General features: G+C 36.7%; 1 protein-coding gene across 6 annotated transcripts in view; it reads right to left on the bottom strand.

Annotated features, from left to right (window-relative positions):
* The window catches only part of LOC105464895 (uncharacterized), a 488,640-nt gene that overhangs the window by 56,113 nt on the left and 415,697 nt on the right, over positions 1 to 16,830 (bottom strand). The window lies entirely within an intron of this gene.

The following is a 16,830-nucleotide window of genomic DNA, read 5'->3' as shown; positions in this document are numbered from 1 at the left end:
ATAAACTCACAAGCGCAGGTACACACACACACACACACACACACACTCTCATGCTTACACACATCCTCTACTATAAAAACAAACAAGACTGGTTAACAGTTCATGAATCGTGCTGAGAAGTTAATTCAGATGTCCTTTTCTCTGAATGCTCTGCTGTCCTCTGTAGATCCCCAGGCCCTGCTGGGAGTTGGGGAAGCACTGCGTGTGACCGAATCTTCAGCTGAAAATCAAATCAGTTAGAGCTAAGTGAAGCTTAGAGTTCGTCTGTCCCCTGCCTAACTTTATGTATGATGAATGCAAGACCTGGAAAAGGGAGTGACTTGCCCAAGGTTATATAACTAGCTGGTGGCAGAGCCACCATTAGGGGTCACTTCTCCTAATCCCAGCCCAGTGTCCTTCCCACCATACTATGCTCTTGAAAAATGATGGAACTACATGGAATGACTGAACATTCTGTATTGATAGACTCTAAAATAAAAATATTTCCCGCCCATCTCTGTGGCATGGGTAGATCTTCAGAGCTATTAAGACCCTCCCCTACCAAAAAAATACCATACACACACACACACACACACACACACACACACACACACACACACACAGGCACTTTGCCAAGGGGATAATGGGTAATGAAAAACCCTTGGCAAGTGGATACTTCAAAGCTTTAGAGAGTTTATCTGAAGAAGACTTTGAATAGAGTGCAATGTTTTATGAGTTCTCCTAATCCCCCAGTAAATGTGCCTTGCTGAATAAGCAGAAACATTTTTAATGACTGCTAAAGAGTTATAGACACAGGCCTGTGACTGGGTATTAGAGCAGGGTTTCCTAGGACCTTTAGTCTCCTGCACTCCAGGACTGGAAGTGGAATTTATATCTATGCCACTGGTTCTGAGCTAATAAATTTAGAGCCCGAGGCTCTTTCTTCTGAAGGTTGGTGGCCACTTACTGTTTACTCAGTGCTAGCAACTGCTACTTCTACCACCACTACTTATCTCTACCTCTATTGCCACCACTAAGAATGTCCTTTTAGCTCATTTTAGCCTCACAGTATCCCAGAGAGGTGTGTCATATATGAGTTTAAAATCCCGTCTTCAGGTAGGAAGAGAATAGTGTGCTAGCAATTGAGATGGGCTCAGTACACTTTGTAGAACTCGAGCCAGGAAAGGAAACTGAGTTTCAGGAAGTCCAGGGGAGCCAGGTCAAAGTGTAAGAGATGAGAGGCCCAGAGAAAGAAAAGGCCCTCATGCTTCAAAGTCCTAAGAAGAAGACTGAGGTCAGGACACATGCTGGACAGCTACGGGGCTGTCGGGCATCAAAGCCAGGAAGCCAGATGCTGCCTTGGAGCTGGAGGCTCTCCCAGCTCTGCTCTGCACTGTCCCTGCCTCTCCTGCTTCTGGAGCCTCTGGGTAATTCCATCTCAGGCAGCAGCTTCAGTCGGGTTGGAATTTTAAGAATTTGTCCAGTAATTTGCAGCTTACTATCCGGGGATGGAATGAGTAAAATGGGGCATTTTCAGGGCAGATTTTAGAGTTGAGGCTATAAACCCAAGAGCTATGACTTCCTGGATTCTCCTTCAGGACTCACACTGGGTCTCTTAAACTTATCCTCTCTTTTGCAGTAGCCCCAAGTGGAGGGGTTCATTTCATGTCCTATGTCTTATACCCCTCTTGATAATTAAAACTCATTTTTAGGAGATGGGAGATTTAATTGTTACTTTACCACTGTGTAGATTTGTGTGACATAAAGGCAAGTCTAGCATGGCTTAACAAAACCCACCAAAGAACACAGGACAAAAGAAGGTACTGAACACACAGAGTGAAGTGAACCCAAATTGCTATGATCTCTACCTTCTGCATCAAAGAAGACAAAACAGGAATTGGGAAGAGTCAAGGTCAGGATGGGCATGGACTCTTCCAAGGATAAATATGTAGAGAAGAGTTGAATGATGAAATCAAAATTCAGAAAAGGGAAAAACACATTTTTCAAAATAACAAGTTTCCAAAGCTATTCATGTAGGATATCTGATTTTTTTTTGAGTGGACATTTAAAACAAAAATCAGAAAAAATGACAACATATTTCTACCCAGACTAAAAATGTTCTCGTGTCCTTTCAAACTTCTTCCATCCTCAGGACTGGTAAATCTTTGTACCCTAAAATGGGTTGGAAGGAAAAAAGCAATGACTCATATCCCATGCTGAAAGCTTGATGATTTTCAAGACAAGAAAAGGCTGTGGGAAGTCTCAGAGTCCAGGAACAAAAAGCAGACAAATATTTTGGGAGTGAGAGGAGAAGCAGGGACTGCTGGAGGGAAAAGAGAAAAGAGAGTATTAAGAAGAAGAGAAGGGAATCCACATCGAATACTTTTTATTAGTCAAGGAAGATTTTCACAAAGATTCCTTAAAGACAGTAAGGCCCTACACTTGCAAATAAGGCAAGAATAATGAGCTAATCTGAGAGACTACATTCAACTTTCCAACCCTCAGTACAACCCTGTAAAGTCTAACATTGAGAACTTCTTAAAAGTTCTGGATATGTGTCTCCTAGGACCAATTGCCCATGTTATGACGACTAAGTTACACCTAAGATATTTTAAGTATGGATCTTGGAAAGGTGGCTGTTTTGTCAAGAGAAGAATCCAGAGGGTTTTTGTAGAAGTGCTTTAGTGAAATAACCACATTGAAAATATGTTCCAAGGTCACCTACTTGTTCTGCAGTTATTTAGCTCTATTGGGGGCTTCAAGGTGGAAACATTGATATTACGTCAATTGTATTAGGTAGACACTGTTGTGTGACAAATTTTAAAATGTGACCCAACTCTATGCTGTGTACAAGAAACTCATTTTAAAATGGGTTAAAAGGTTAAAAGTAAAAGAATGGAATAAGGCAGGTTAAAAGTAAATGGAATAAGGCAGATTAAGAGTAAAAGAATGGAATAAGATGTATTACGCAAACACTAATCAAAGCAAAGCAAAGCAAAAGTGGCTAAATGTTTTTTTCCTCTGTTCTTTCTTTTTTCTTTTACTTTAAGTTCTGGGATACATGTGCAGAAAGTACAGGCTTGTTACATAGGTATACATGTGCCATCGTGATTTGCTGCACCTATCAACCCGTCATCTAGGTTTTAAGCCCCACATGCATTAGGTTTTTGTGCTAATGCTCTCCCACCCCTTGACTCCCACCCCTTGATAGGCCCCAGTGTGTGATGTTTCCCTCCCTGTGTCCATGGTTCTCATTGTTCAACTCCCACTTATGAGTGAAATCATGCAGTGTTTGCTTTTCTGTTCCCGTGTTAGTTTGCTGAGAATGATGGCTTCCAGTTTCATCCATCCTGCAAAGGACATGGACTCATTCTTTTTTATGGCTGCATAGTATTCCATGATGTATATGTGAAAAGTGGCTACATTAATATCATATAAAATAGACTTCAGAACACAGAAAATTATCAGAGATACAGAGGGACATTATATAATGAAAAAAAGGGCCAATTCACAAAGAAGACATAGCAATCTTGAATGTGTGTACACTAAACAAAAGAGCCACAAAAATAGATGAAGCAAAACCCAAAAGAACAGAAAGGGGAAATAAGCAAATCCATAATTATAAATGAAGACTTGAATGCTTACCTTAACAATTGACAGAACAACTAGACAGAAAATCAGCAAGGATATAGAAAAAGTCAACACTATAACAAATAGGATCTAATTGATATTTATAGATACCACCAAACAGCAGGAGAATACACATTCTTTTCAAGCCCCTACATAACAATATCAAGATAGACCACATTTTAGGCATAAAACAAAACCCAACACATTAACATTAACATGACATTAACAGAGTTGAAATTATTAAGAGTGTGTTATCTGATTACAATGGAATTGAGCTTGAAATTAATAACAGAAGCATACCAGGAAAATCTCCAACACTTGGGAATTAAACAACACACTTCTAAATAATCCATGGGTCAAAGAGAAAGTTGCAAGGAAACTTTAAAAATACATTCAACTGAATAAAAATGAAAATATAATGTGACAAAATTTGTGAGGCATGGCTAAAACAGTGACGAAAGTGACCTTTATAGCACTAAATAAATACATTAGAAAAGAGGAAAGGTCTCAAATTAATCATCTATGTCCCTGTCTCAAAACCTAGAAAAACAAGAGGAAATAAACTCCAAGCAGAAGGAAGAACATAATAAAGATACAATCAGAAATCTATGAAATCAGAAAAAAGACAGAGAAAATCAACAAAGCCAAAGGCTGGTTCTTTGAAAAGATTAATATAATTGACAAATCTCTAACATGATTAAGAAAGAAAAAAGATTAAAATACAAATTACCAATATCAAGAGTGAAACAAAGGATATCAATACAGGCCCTGCAGACATCAAAGATTAATAATGGATATTACAAGCAATTCTACACACATAAATTTAACAACTTAGACAAAATGGACCACTTTCTCAAAGAACACAAACTACCAAAGCACCCAATATGGAACATACATAATTTGAATAGAACTACAACTACTAAGAAATTGAATTCATAATTTATAAACCTCCAAGAAATAATCTCCATCCCCAGATGGTTTCACTGGAAAATTTTACTAAATGTTTAAAGTAGAATGAACACCAATTATGCACAATCTTTTCTATAAAATACAAGACAAAAGAATACTTTCAATTCATTCTATATAGATATAATTACCCCGATTTTTTTAAAAGTAAGTTTAAAAAAAGAAAGAAAGAAAAAGAAAATTACAGACCAATATCCCTCATGAATATAGTTGTAAAAATCTAGGTCAATAGAATTGAGCAATATATAAAACTTCATACATACACACACATTTATAATTATAAACCATGAACAAATGGAGTTTATGCTAGGGATGCACAAATGATTTAACATTTGAACATCAAAATCTATCAGTGTAAATCACTGTTAACAGGCTAAATAAAAAACAGCATGATAATGTCAACCATGCAGAAAAATCATGTGACAAAGTTCAATATTCATTTATTATAAAAACACTAAAACACTATTTATCATAAAAACATAGACACTTGTTCAATCTCATAAAGAGCTTCTATAAAAAGACCTACAGCTAACATGATACTAATGTTGAAAGACTAAACTTTCCCCTAAAATTGGAAATAAGGCAAGCATATTCACTCTCACCACTCTTATTCAACACATTGCTGGAAGGTGTAGCCAGTGCAATAAGGCAAGAAGAGGAAATAAAAAGCATGTAGATTGGAAAGGAAGAAATATAATTATCTCTGTTTGCAGATGACATGATTGTCTAAGTGGAAAATCCCAAGGAACCTACCACTTATTAGGACCTCTTGGACCTAGTAAGTGAAGTCAGCAAAATCACAGGATGCAAGATAAACATACAAAATTCAATTGTATTTTGATATACTATCAATGAGCACATAGACAGTAAAATTAAAATACAATGCCATTTATGATTTCTCAAAATAAAATATTTAGGTATAAATCTAATCAAACATCTACAGGACTTATATACTGAAACTACACAATGCTGGTGAAAGAAATCAAATATCTAAATAAATGAAGGAGCAGGATGTCAATTTTCTTTAAATTGATATATAGGTTTAATGCACTTCATATCAAAATCCCAGCAACACTCTTTATAGAAATAGACAAGAGTATTTGAAAATTTACATAGAAAAGCCTATAGTCTATTTCAAGAGTTATTATATAGCGATAGTAATCAAGACTATATGGTATTGTTGAAGAGACAATGATATATATCAATGGAACAAAACAGAGAACCCCAAGATAGACCCATGTGAATATGCCCAAGTGATTTTTCAGAAGAGTGCAGAAGCAATTCAATGGAGGAAAGATTTTTTTCAACAAATGGCACTGGAGCAATTGGATATCCACAAGCAAAAATAAATAAATGAACCTCTGCTGGGCGTGACAGCTACACCTGTAATCCCAGCATTTTGGGAGGCCAAGGCAGATGGATTACTTGAGGCCAGGAGTTCAAGACCAGCCTGGTCAACATGGCAAAACCCCGTCTCTACTAAAAATACAAAAATTAACCAGCCTAATTTAAAAATTACAGGTGGCACACACCTATAATCCCAGCTACTCTGAAGGCTGAGGCACAAGAATCTCTTGAATCTGGGAGGCGGATGTTATAGTGAGCCAAGATCGCACCACTGCACTCCAGCAGGCCCACAGAGCAAGACTCTGTCTCAAAATAAATAAATAAATACCTCCGTCTTATGTAGCAATTAATACAAAATAGATCACAGATTTAAATCAAAACATGAATCTATAAAATTCAGAAAAAAACAAAAGAAAAATTCTAAGCAGAGTGTTTACACTTAACATCACACACATGATCCATACAAGGAAAAATTGATAAACCGAATCTCATCAAAATTAAACTGTTGCTCTGCAAGCTATGGACTGGAGAAAATATTTGCAAACCACATGTATGACAAAGGGCTAGTATCTAGAAAATACAAAAGATTCTCAAACACAGCAATTAAAAAAATCAAGCAATCTAATTAGAAAATGGGAGAAAGGTATGAAGAGACACTTCACCAGGGAGTGTATACAGATGGCAAATAAGAATATTTTAAAAATGTCCAAAATCATTAGCTATTAGGGATGTGCAAATTAAAACCATAATGAGGTGCCACTACTCACCTATCAGAAAAACAAACATTTAAAAATAGTGAAACACTAAATGCTGGTAAGAATGCAGAGAACGGAGATCACTCATGCTTTGCTGGCGGGGATATAAAATGGTACAGTCACTGTGGAAAATAGTTTGGTAGTTTCTTAAAAACCTAAACACGTAACCTAGCAGTTGTACTCCTGAGCATTTATCCCGGAGAAACAAAGACTTATGTTTACACAAAAACCTATTGATAGCAGCTTTATTTGTATTAGCCCAAAACTGGAAACAACCCAGATATTTGTCAAAGGATGAATGGTTAAACAAACTGTGGTACATTCATACATGGAAGTGTCTCAATAATGAAATGAACAAACTATTGATATACACAACAATCTGGACAAATCTCTAGAGAATGATGCTAAGTGAGAAAAGCCAGTCCCTAAAGATCACAGACATTATTATTTCATTTATACAACATTCTTTAAATGACAAAATTATAGAAATGGAGAAGAGATTAGTGGTTTTCAGGGGTTAAGGAGTAGATGGGTACAGAAGAGGAGTTAATATGGGCTACAAAAGGACGATCTGAGGGAGGCTTATGGTGATATTCTGTAACTTGACTACATCAACATCAATTTCTCAGTTGTGATATTATGCTACAGTTTTGTAAGATGTTACCATTGGAAAATGGTACATAAGCGCTCTCTGTATTATTTCTTTCAGCTACATACGAATTAACAATTATCTCATAATAAAAAGTTTGATTTAAAAGTTATTTCAACTTATGATAGCTCCAAAAAACATAAAATGCAAAGAATAAATTAAATGAAAGATAAGAAATACTTCTACACTGAAAACTTCCAAATGTTATTTAGTGGAATTAAAGAAGGCCTAAATAAATGGAGAAATATACTATGCTCATGGGTAGAAAAAGGTAATGTTGTTAAAATACCAACTTTTCTGAAATTGATTCATAAAGTCAGTGCAACCCCAATCAAAATACAAGCTGATTCTAAAATGCATAGAAAAATGCAAAGAAACAGAATAGCCTAAACAATTTTGAAGAAGAACATTTGAGAATTTCCAGTCTCACTGTAAAGCTACTATAATCAAGATAATGTGACTTTAGTGTAAGAATAGCCATATAGCCTGGGTGTGGTGGCTCACACCTGTAATCCCAGCACTTTGGGAGGCCGAGGTGGGTGGATCTTAAGGTCAGGAAATCGAGACCATCCTGGCTAGCACGGTGAAACCCCGTCTCTACTAAAAATACAAAAAAAAAAAAAAAAAAATTAGCCAGGTGCGGTAGCAGGCACCTGTGGTCCCAGCTGCTCAGGAGGTTGAGGCTGGAGAATGACATGAACCCGGGAGGCAGAGCTTGCAGCGAGCTGAGATCGTGCCACTGCACTTCAGCCTGGGCAACAGAGTGAGACTCTGTCTCATAAAAAAAAAAAAAAAAAAAAAAAAAAAAAAGAATAGCCATATAGATTAATGGAACATAGCAAATCCAGAAATGAGCAGACACATATATGGTCAACTGACTTTCAAAAAATGTGCCTACATAATTCAATGAGAAGAAAGACTATTTTAAACACATTTTGTTGGAAGAACTGGATATCAAATGAGAGGAAATGTCTCCAATTCCTACCTCACACAATATGCAGAAATGACCTAAAATGGATACTAAAATCTTAAAATATAGTTAAAATTATAAAACTTCTATAAGAAAACATAGGAAAAAATCTTGGCAACCCTGGATTAAGCAAAATATTTCTTAGGACACAAATAGCACTAACCAACACGGAAAAAATGATAAACTGTATTTCAAAATGTAAAGAACTTTCTCTTCAAAAGATGTTATTAAGAAAATGAAAAGGCAATCCACAGTCTGGGGTAAAATAATTGCAATGCATATATTTGACAAAGATATGTACCCAGACTATATAAATAGCTCTTATAAATCATTAGTAAGAGGACACACAACCAATTTAAAAATGAGCAAAGGGTTTGAACAGATGCTTCTCAAAGGAAATTATACAAAAGACCAATGAGCACACGATCAGTTGCCCAATATGATAAATCATCAGAGATATGCAAATTAAAACAATGATAACATACCACTACACACCCACTAGAATGACTAAAATTAAGAACAAACAAACAAAGAAAAACAGACAACTCCAAGTGTTGACAAGGAGGTCTCCTAAATTGCTGGTCAAAATGTAAAATGTCATTACTACTTTAAAAAACAGCTTGACCACTACTTAAAAAGTTAAACATACACTTACCATGTGACTTAACAATCTAATTAAGTGTACTTACCCAAGAGAAAGAAAAATATCTGTTTATACAAAGACTTGCACATGAGTACTCATAGCAACTAATTCATAATAGCTATAAATTGGAAACAACCCCCCAAACCAATAAGAGTTGAATGGATAAACAAATTGTGCTATATCCATACAATGGAATACTACTCAGAAATGAAAAGAAACAAATTGTTGATAGATGACACATGTATCTAAAAAAACATTATACCAGGTAAAGAAGCTAGACACAAACTACACAGTGTATGATTCCATCTAAAAAGGCTAAACTAACTCATAGTGACAGAAAAGGAGGCCTGGTGTGGATGTCAGGAAGATGGGTTGGCAAAGCCCTCAGATCAACTACTGCCCACAGTCAAAGGTGAAAGCGTTGACTGTAAGGTGAAATAGGAAGATTTTTAGGGGTGATCTAAATGTTATATATCTAGATTGTGGTGGTGACATGGGTACATAAATTTGTCAAAACTTATTGAATTGCATACTTAAAATGAATGAATCTGATTGTACTACATCATTGTATGTAAATTATCCTGGAACCCTACCTCACACCAAACACAAAAATTAATTTGGAATGGATCATAGATCTAGATGTAAATTCAACCTATCAAACTTCTAGGAAAAAAAATAAACCAAGAGAATAATCTTTATGAGTTTTGTCAGCAGATATTTTGGGGACACAAAAATCACTAAAAAGGGGGAAATCAATTAATTTAAGTCTCCCCGAAAAAATCTTTCTCTTCTAAAATCAGCAGTTATAATCCTAGCAGCACATTTAAGTCATCTGGAGACCATACAAATAAAAGCAAAATACCCATCCCAGACTAAATAACTGAATCACAATATCTTCTTGAGAAACACTGACTTAAAGTTTGGACTCTATTGATTTTCAAAGCACAAATGTGCCTCACAGAGAGGTTGTGTATCCTTACATTGCTAACGTATGAAATATTTTTTTTGCATATGAATACATAAATGGAGAAAGCAAGTTGCATATACACATATTAATTTATTCAATTTGATTATTATGTATCAGGGACAATGTTAGATGCTTAGTTACAAAAAGACTCAGACACAATCCTTGGCCACAATTATAGGAAGAGTCAGAGTTCTAGGTGGGATAAAAGTTGTGCAAATATATGACATGCATACACAAAGAGATAGATTTCATCTTGTGTGAGTGTCTAGAAGAGGAGTTGGCAAAGGCGTTAGAGAAGAAGAAGGGATTTCCATTAAGCCAAGTCTCAAAAGATGATTACAATGTGATCTGGTTGTCCTGAGAGGAGTTGGCAAAGGCCCTAGTGAAGAGGAAGGGATTTCCATTAAGCCAAGTCTCAAAAGATGATTATGATGTGATCTGGTTGTCCTGAGACAACTTGAGTGACCACACCTCCCCAACCCCGCAGCCAACACACACACATTTTTGTGCACATACAGGCAACACGCATATTTTTCAAAATCCTAAGTAGCCATGCCTGCTTTATAGTTAACGTTTCAAAGATTCTTTCTCTACCCATTGTCCTGGATCAATATCAAAACAGAACGAAGAAAGAAGCTTAAGGGAAAAAAGCCAGTGCATCTTCAGATTGTTTCCATCTTTCTGACCTCAGGAGGTCCAGGGAGGTAGGAAGAACCTTTTCAAATGTTTCTTCATATTGTTCCTCTATTGTCCTCTCCAGCTGGTGAGCCCCAACATCGTGGATCTTAAAAAGCTAGTGAGGCCAGACAGAATTTCTGACAAGTGGCCATTTAAGTTCTTTAGTAACATTTCCTCTTACAATCTGAGCTCTTATCCTCTGACTGGTTTCCTTAAGTTTCTATCAAGCTCATCAGTCAGGTTAGTTGGAATATACTATTCCCATGCTTCCTCCTTTTTCTGTTAGAGAATAAGGTATATTATATAACTCCTTCATCTCCATAGAAATACAGACAGCCTATCAGTAGTTTTGGAAAAACATCCCAACTGATTTTAGGGCATTGAGGCATTTGATGGGAGGAAGCTATCTACACAAACAGTGAATGCTGTACAAACAGCAAACTCTACAGAGAAAGTTGGTATTTATAGATACTCGTTTATACCCCATGGCAAGATAGATAGATAGATAGATAGATAGATAGATAGATAGATAGATAGATAGATAGATAGATAGATGGATGGATGGATGGATGGATGGATGGATGGATGGATGGATGGATAGATAGATAGATAGATAGATAGATAGATAGATAGATAGATAGATAGATAGATAGATAGATAGATAGAAATATATTGAGACCTGTTTATCCATTGAGTCAAACAAATAAACACACATAGATTACAAAGGTCCTTTTCTCTTCCCATGCCTGAGGAGAAAGGAGGCCTGTGGTTTCTTTCCACAGATATGCATCACTCCTGAGAAGCACACTCACATCTTGTTTATATATTACAGCCTTCCGCTCCTTCACCAAATGTCTCCTGGCCTTTGCTCAGTGAGCCAGTTGAGCTCCCAGAAAAATCCTTCATTCTTTCCCAACTGTGCCTCCCAAGACAGATGTTTTATATCAAGGACACCAAGTCCTGCCCTGAGGACTTAGCCAGCAAAAACTCACTAGAGGCCCTTGCCTTCAGGAGATGATGTAACCTTGGAGAGATGTGTGCTACAATCTCGCTGCAAAGGCAGAAGACAGCGTGAACTCACAGGGGACCCAGGCCAGGGTATTGGGTGGGCCAATCCTCTCTGTTGTGATGAGTGGCTATAGTGTGTAAGTCAGCCTGGGAAAATGTCTGCTCAGTCCCAGGAGTGGATTCCACAGCTCTTTGGTTGACAGTTCAGTTCCCACCATCTTCTGCTTCCAAGTCTTCTTCTTAGGGCAATGCTGCAGGGTAAGTCCCTGTCTTGTTTTATTCAAGAGCACTCCTTGTATGGCACCACCATCTATGCAGAGAGCAAGGCTTCACGTGTCTCCAGGGTCTTCTGGTAAGTTGGATATGACAAGTGAGAACCCAGCAGTCTGGGGACAGTGCTTGGAGCAGTGTAAAGGGCACTCACATAGCCAAGTACTCTCCAGGGCAGGGCAGGCCTTGCCAGTCCTCACTCAGAGATATTTCACACCAGCCTTGTGTACAGCATGCTTAGCTCTCTAATTTCTGAGCCTCCAGCCATCACAAGTAGTCAATTCTCAAGAGAGGCCAAGTTGGGAGATGGACCTAGCGACATTGCCCAGCACATAGTAGGCACTCAAAGCATATTAGATGAACAACAGAATGATCAAACAGCATCAAAAAGGCACAGCTAACAAGAAGAGGGGGCCCGGGAAAACCAATAAGTAAAATTGATGCTTTCGTGCCTGGGCCCTTTAGGACAAGGAAAAGAACTCAGGATTGCAAACTGCTAGTCTGAACTAGGGACTTCACATTTATTATCTGAGTCACTCATGTAGTCATCCTGGGAGGCGTTAGGAACACCCTTTTACAGATGCAGAGGTGGAAGCCTGGAGAAGGGAAGTGGTTCCCCCCAGGTCCTCCATCCAGTAAGGGGCAAGGCCTCAGTCCCAACAAAGCTCTACCTCTGTTGCAGCTCATAGCTCAGTTTCCTCAACTACAGAAAGGATACAGCTTTGCTTATAAAATGGGGTGGTTTTGAAAGCAACATATTTAAACTCTTTGGATTAAGACCCTATTAAATTTGAATATGGATCAGATCTAGGGAGAAGTTTACTTTTGTGCTATTCATAAAAGAAAAGGTTTAGAAAGCCAAGAACCGTGTAAACCACACTGCTGGGTGGGAGAATGTGAAAAGTATGTAAGCAAATAAACTGTCTCTAAGCACCTCAAACATAAGACTAACATTTATTTGCATATACATGAGTGATGTGATTGCTTCTGCCTGGAACCATTTTTCACTTTTCTGACTTTTCCCCTTTTTTCCAACTAACTTTTATTTATCGTTCAAGTCATGCCTTAACTGTCACGCCCTGTGGGAAGCCTCTACTGACCCCAGCTCTAAGTGACTCACTTCTATTATACTATCCTGTGTCCTCCATTATTTTAATTACTTGTTTTTTTTATCTGTCTTCCTTTCCAGGCAGCAAATTCCACATTAACAGTAGCAACGATGTCCTTAGCACTTAACACAGTCCCTGGCACACTGCCAAAAGTACTTATAAAATGAATATATGAAGGAATAAATGGTATGCTAATTACAAATCACAGGTTCCTCTAACAAACTTTTCCCAAACAAGTCACTAAGTGGATTGAATAGTCACTCCTTTAACTGCTTGTTCTCTCTCCGTACCTTTTTCAACAACTTTTGATTAAATACCTGCTGTTCATCAGATTCCATGCTAGATGAAATAGACACACTTATCTGCCCTATGTAACCCACTGCATCCTGTTCACATGTCTGTAGAGTGCCCATAACGCTTTGTAGCACTCATCTATTTACATGTTTGTCTCTACAACTAAAAGGCTATAAGCTCGTAGAACTCAGAGTCAGGGTATTGTTCATCTTACATCACTAGAACCTGGCACAGTGAGTGGTAGAGAATAAGTACTTTATAATTGTATTTGGAGTAGTGAATAAAATATTTTAAATCGATACAGCCCTTTGGAAATCAGTCTGGCAAAATGCATTGAATACCTTAAAATACTTATATTGACTAATTCTAATATAACCTAAGTAAATCATTAAATCTTAAACAAAAATGCGTATGTAAAAATATTTATCAATTATAGTAGCAAAACTTGGGAATGGGTTAAATGTCTATTTGTAAATAAAGGTTAAGTAATCTACCACACACATGTCTACACGTTGGAGTATTGTCCGGGCTTTATAAACGATGCTAAGGAAGAGCACAGAAAAGTGATCATGAAATCACTTCTAATTAAATAAAATTTAAGTATTAAAATTGTATTTTAAATACCATATGCATGTATTCATTTTTGAAAAAAATTAAAACAAGCTAATTACAGGAAACACAATACATGAAAGAAATAGACAAACATATCATGTGTTTGGTGAATGATCAATGGGCATTTTACTTTTATTTTCTTATGTGTTAAGTAATTTCCAAGTTTTCTTAAATAAGTTTGTTCTTTTTTTTTTTTTTGAGACAGAGTCTTGCTCTGTCGCCCAGGCTGGAGTGCAGGGGCACAATCTCGGCTCACTGCAAGCTCCGCCTCCCAAGTTCATGCCATTCTCCTGCCTCAGCCTCCCGAGCAGCTGGGACTGCAGGCGTCCACCACCACACCCGGGTAATTTTTTGTATTTTAAATAGAGACAGTGTTTCACTGTGTTAGCCAGGATGGTCTTGATCTCCTGACCTCGTGATCCACCTGCCTCGGCCTCCCAGAGTGCTGGGATTACAGGCATGAGCCACCACGCCTGGCAAGTTTGCTCATTTTGTAATGAAAATAATGTCATTGAAGACTTCCATTTCCAACCATTACAGAGTAATAGGAACCAAAATTTGCCTGCCACCCTAAGCAACTATAAGACTGAACAAAATACATGAAATAACAGTTTTAGATATTGAACAAGAAGTGGCAGAGAATAATCCAGGAGAAAAAGTAAACAAATGATGGAAGCACTATGAATGCCCCAGCTCCAGGTCACAGCACAAGCAGAAGCAGCCCAGGCATAACCTGGAGGTCTCCCTGAGTTGAGGAAACAGAGTTCAGAGTTCAAGAGGCAAGAATTCTCAGAACAGAGCACGAGAGAGGAGAGAGCTTCACAGAGAGAGACAGTCTCAGAGAGTTGAAGAGGATTTCCCTTGAGTCTTCTCAAGGGAAACTAGTAAGACTAAGGAAAGAATCACCAGAAAGGAGCAGGCTTTTCTTAATGAAGAATGGAAATTACTAATTCAATCTCTTATTATAGATCTATTCAGATTTTCTATGTTTTCTGATCATTTTCGGTAATTTGTTTTTTTAGGGCTTTGTCCATGCCACATAGGTTATCTAATTTGTTAATATACAGTTGTTCATAGTATTTCGTTATAATTATTTTATTTCTGTAATATCAGTAGTAATGTCTCCTCTTTCATTCTAAATTTTAGTGAGTCTTGTCTCTGTCTCTGTCTCTCTCTCTCTCTCTCACACACACACACACACACACAAAAACACATACCACCATCCATTTACCTGAATGTGAGTTCATTTTGTTGATGTTTTCAAAGAACCATCTTTTCGATTCATTGATTTTCTCTATTGTTTTTCTGCTCTATTCCATTCTATTCTATTCTAACATTTATTATTTATTTCCTTCTGCTTGCTGTAGGTTTAGTGTGCTCTTCTTTTTTTGGTTTCCTAAGGTAAAACATTAGGTTATTTATTTGACAATTCTCTCTCTCTTTTTTTAATACAGGTATTTGTAGCTATAAATTTCCCTCTATGCACTGCTTTAGCTGATTCCTTTAAGTTTTGCTATGTTGGAAAAGAAAAACAAATACCACATGTTCTCACTTATAAGTGGAAACTAAACATCAGTATACATGGGCACAAAGAGGAGAACAGTAGCCACTGGAACCTACTTGAGGGTGGAAGGTGGGAAGACAGTGAGAGTTGAAAAACTACCTATCATGTACACTATGCTTGCTACCTGGGTGACAAAATCATTTGCACACCAAACCTCAGGGACACACAATGTACTCATGTAACAAACCTGGACATGTATCCCCTGAACCTAAAATAAAAGTTGAAAAAAAGAGATTTGGTATGCAGTGTCATCTCAAAGTACTTTCAAATTTTCTTTGTAATTTATTCTTATACTCATTGGTTATGAAAGAGTGTGTTCTTTAATTTCCACATGTTTGTGAAATTCCCAATTTTCCTTTTCTTACTGATTTTTAATTATATTTCATTATAGTTAAAAATACTTTGCATGATTTCAGTTCTTTTAAATTTTTTGATGTTTCAATTCTTTTAAGTTTTTTGATGCCAAGCATATGGTCTGTCCTGGAGAATGTTTCATGCATTATTGGTAAAAAAGTGTCTTCTGGTATTATTTAATAGAGTAACTTAGAGATGTCTGTTAGGTTGACTATTTGGTCTATAGTGCTGTTCAACTTTCATGTTTCTTTGTTGACATTTTGCTTAGTTATTCTATCAATTATTAAACATGGTGGATTGAAATCTCCAACTATTACTGTTGAATTTCTTATTTCTCCTTTCAATTTTGACAATTTTTCTTCATTTAATTTGGTAATTTGTTGTTAGGTGCATATATGTTTATATTTGTTTAATCTTTCTTATAAATTGACCTTTTCAATATTATGAAAATGTTCTTCTTTGCCTCTAGTTACAATTTTGTCTCAAAATTTATTTTGTCTGATATGAGTATAGCCAGTCAAGTTGTCTATTGGTTTTTGTGTGCATGGTATATCTTTTCTCATTATTTTACTTTCAATCTATTTGTGTCTTGAATCTTAATTATATTTCTTGCATGTGGTTTATAGTTGGAATATGTTTTGTTTGTATGCTTACTTTTAAAATCCATTGTGCCAATATCTGCTTTCCACTAGAGCACCTATCCCATTTACACTTAATGTAACAAATAGTTACATTATTATAATTAATTAGAAGGTAGGATTTATGGCTGCCCCTTTGTTACATGTCTACATGTCTTATGTCATTTTTGTCCTCTATTTTTTCATTACTGCATTTTTTTTTGTCTCAAATAGGTATGTTCTAATGTACCATTTAAATTCCATTGTTCTTTCTTTTACCAAGTTTTTGTGAGGTGCTTTCCTAGTGTTATTCAAACCAGATAGGAAAAGTTTCTCCAAAATATATTTATAGTTTTATATGTACCCATGTAGTTATCCTTACTGATGCTCTTTATTACTTCATGTGGATTCACATTAC

Source organism: Macaca nemestrina, chromosome 19, assembly GCF_043159975.1.
Source record: "Macaca nemestrina isolate mMacNem1 chromosome 19, mMacNem.hap1, whole genome shotgun sequence".
Lineage (NCBI taxonomy): Eukaryota > Metazoa > Chordata > Mammalia > Primates > Cercopithecidae > Macaca > Macaca nemestrina.
This window is presented reverse-complemented; position numbering and strand designations above follow the sequence as displayed.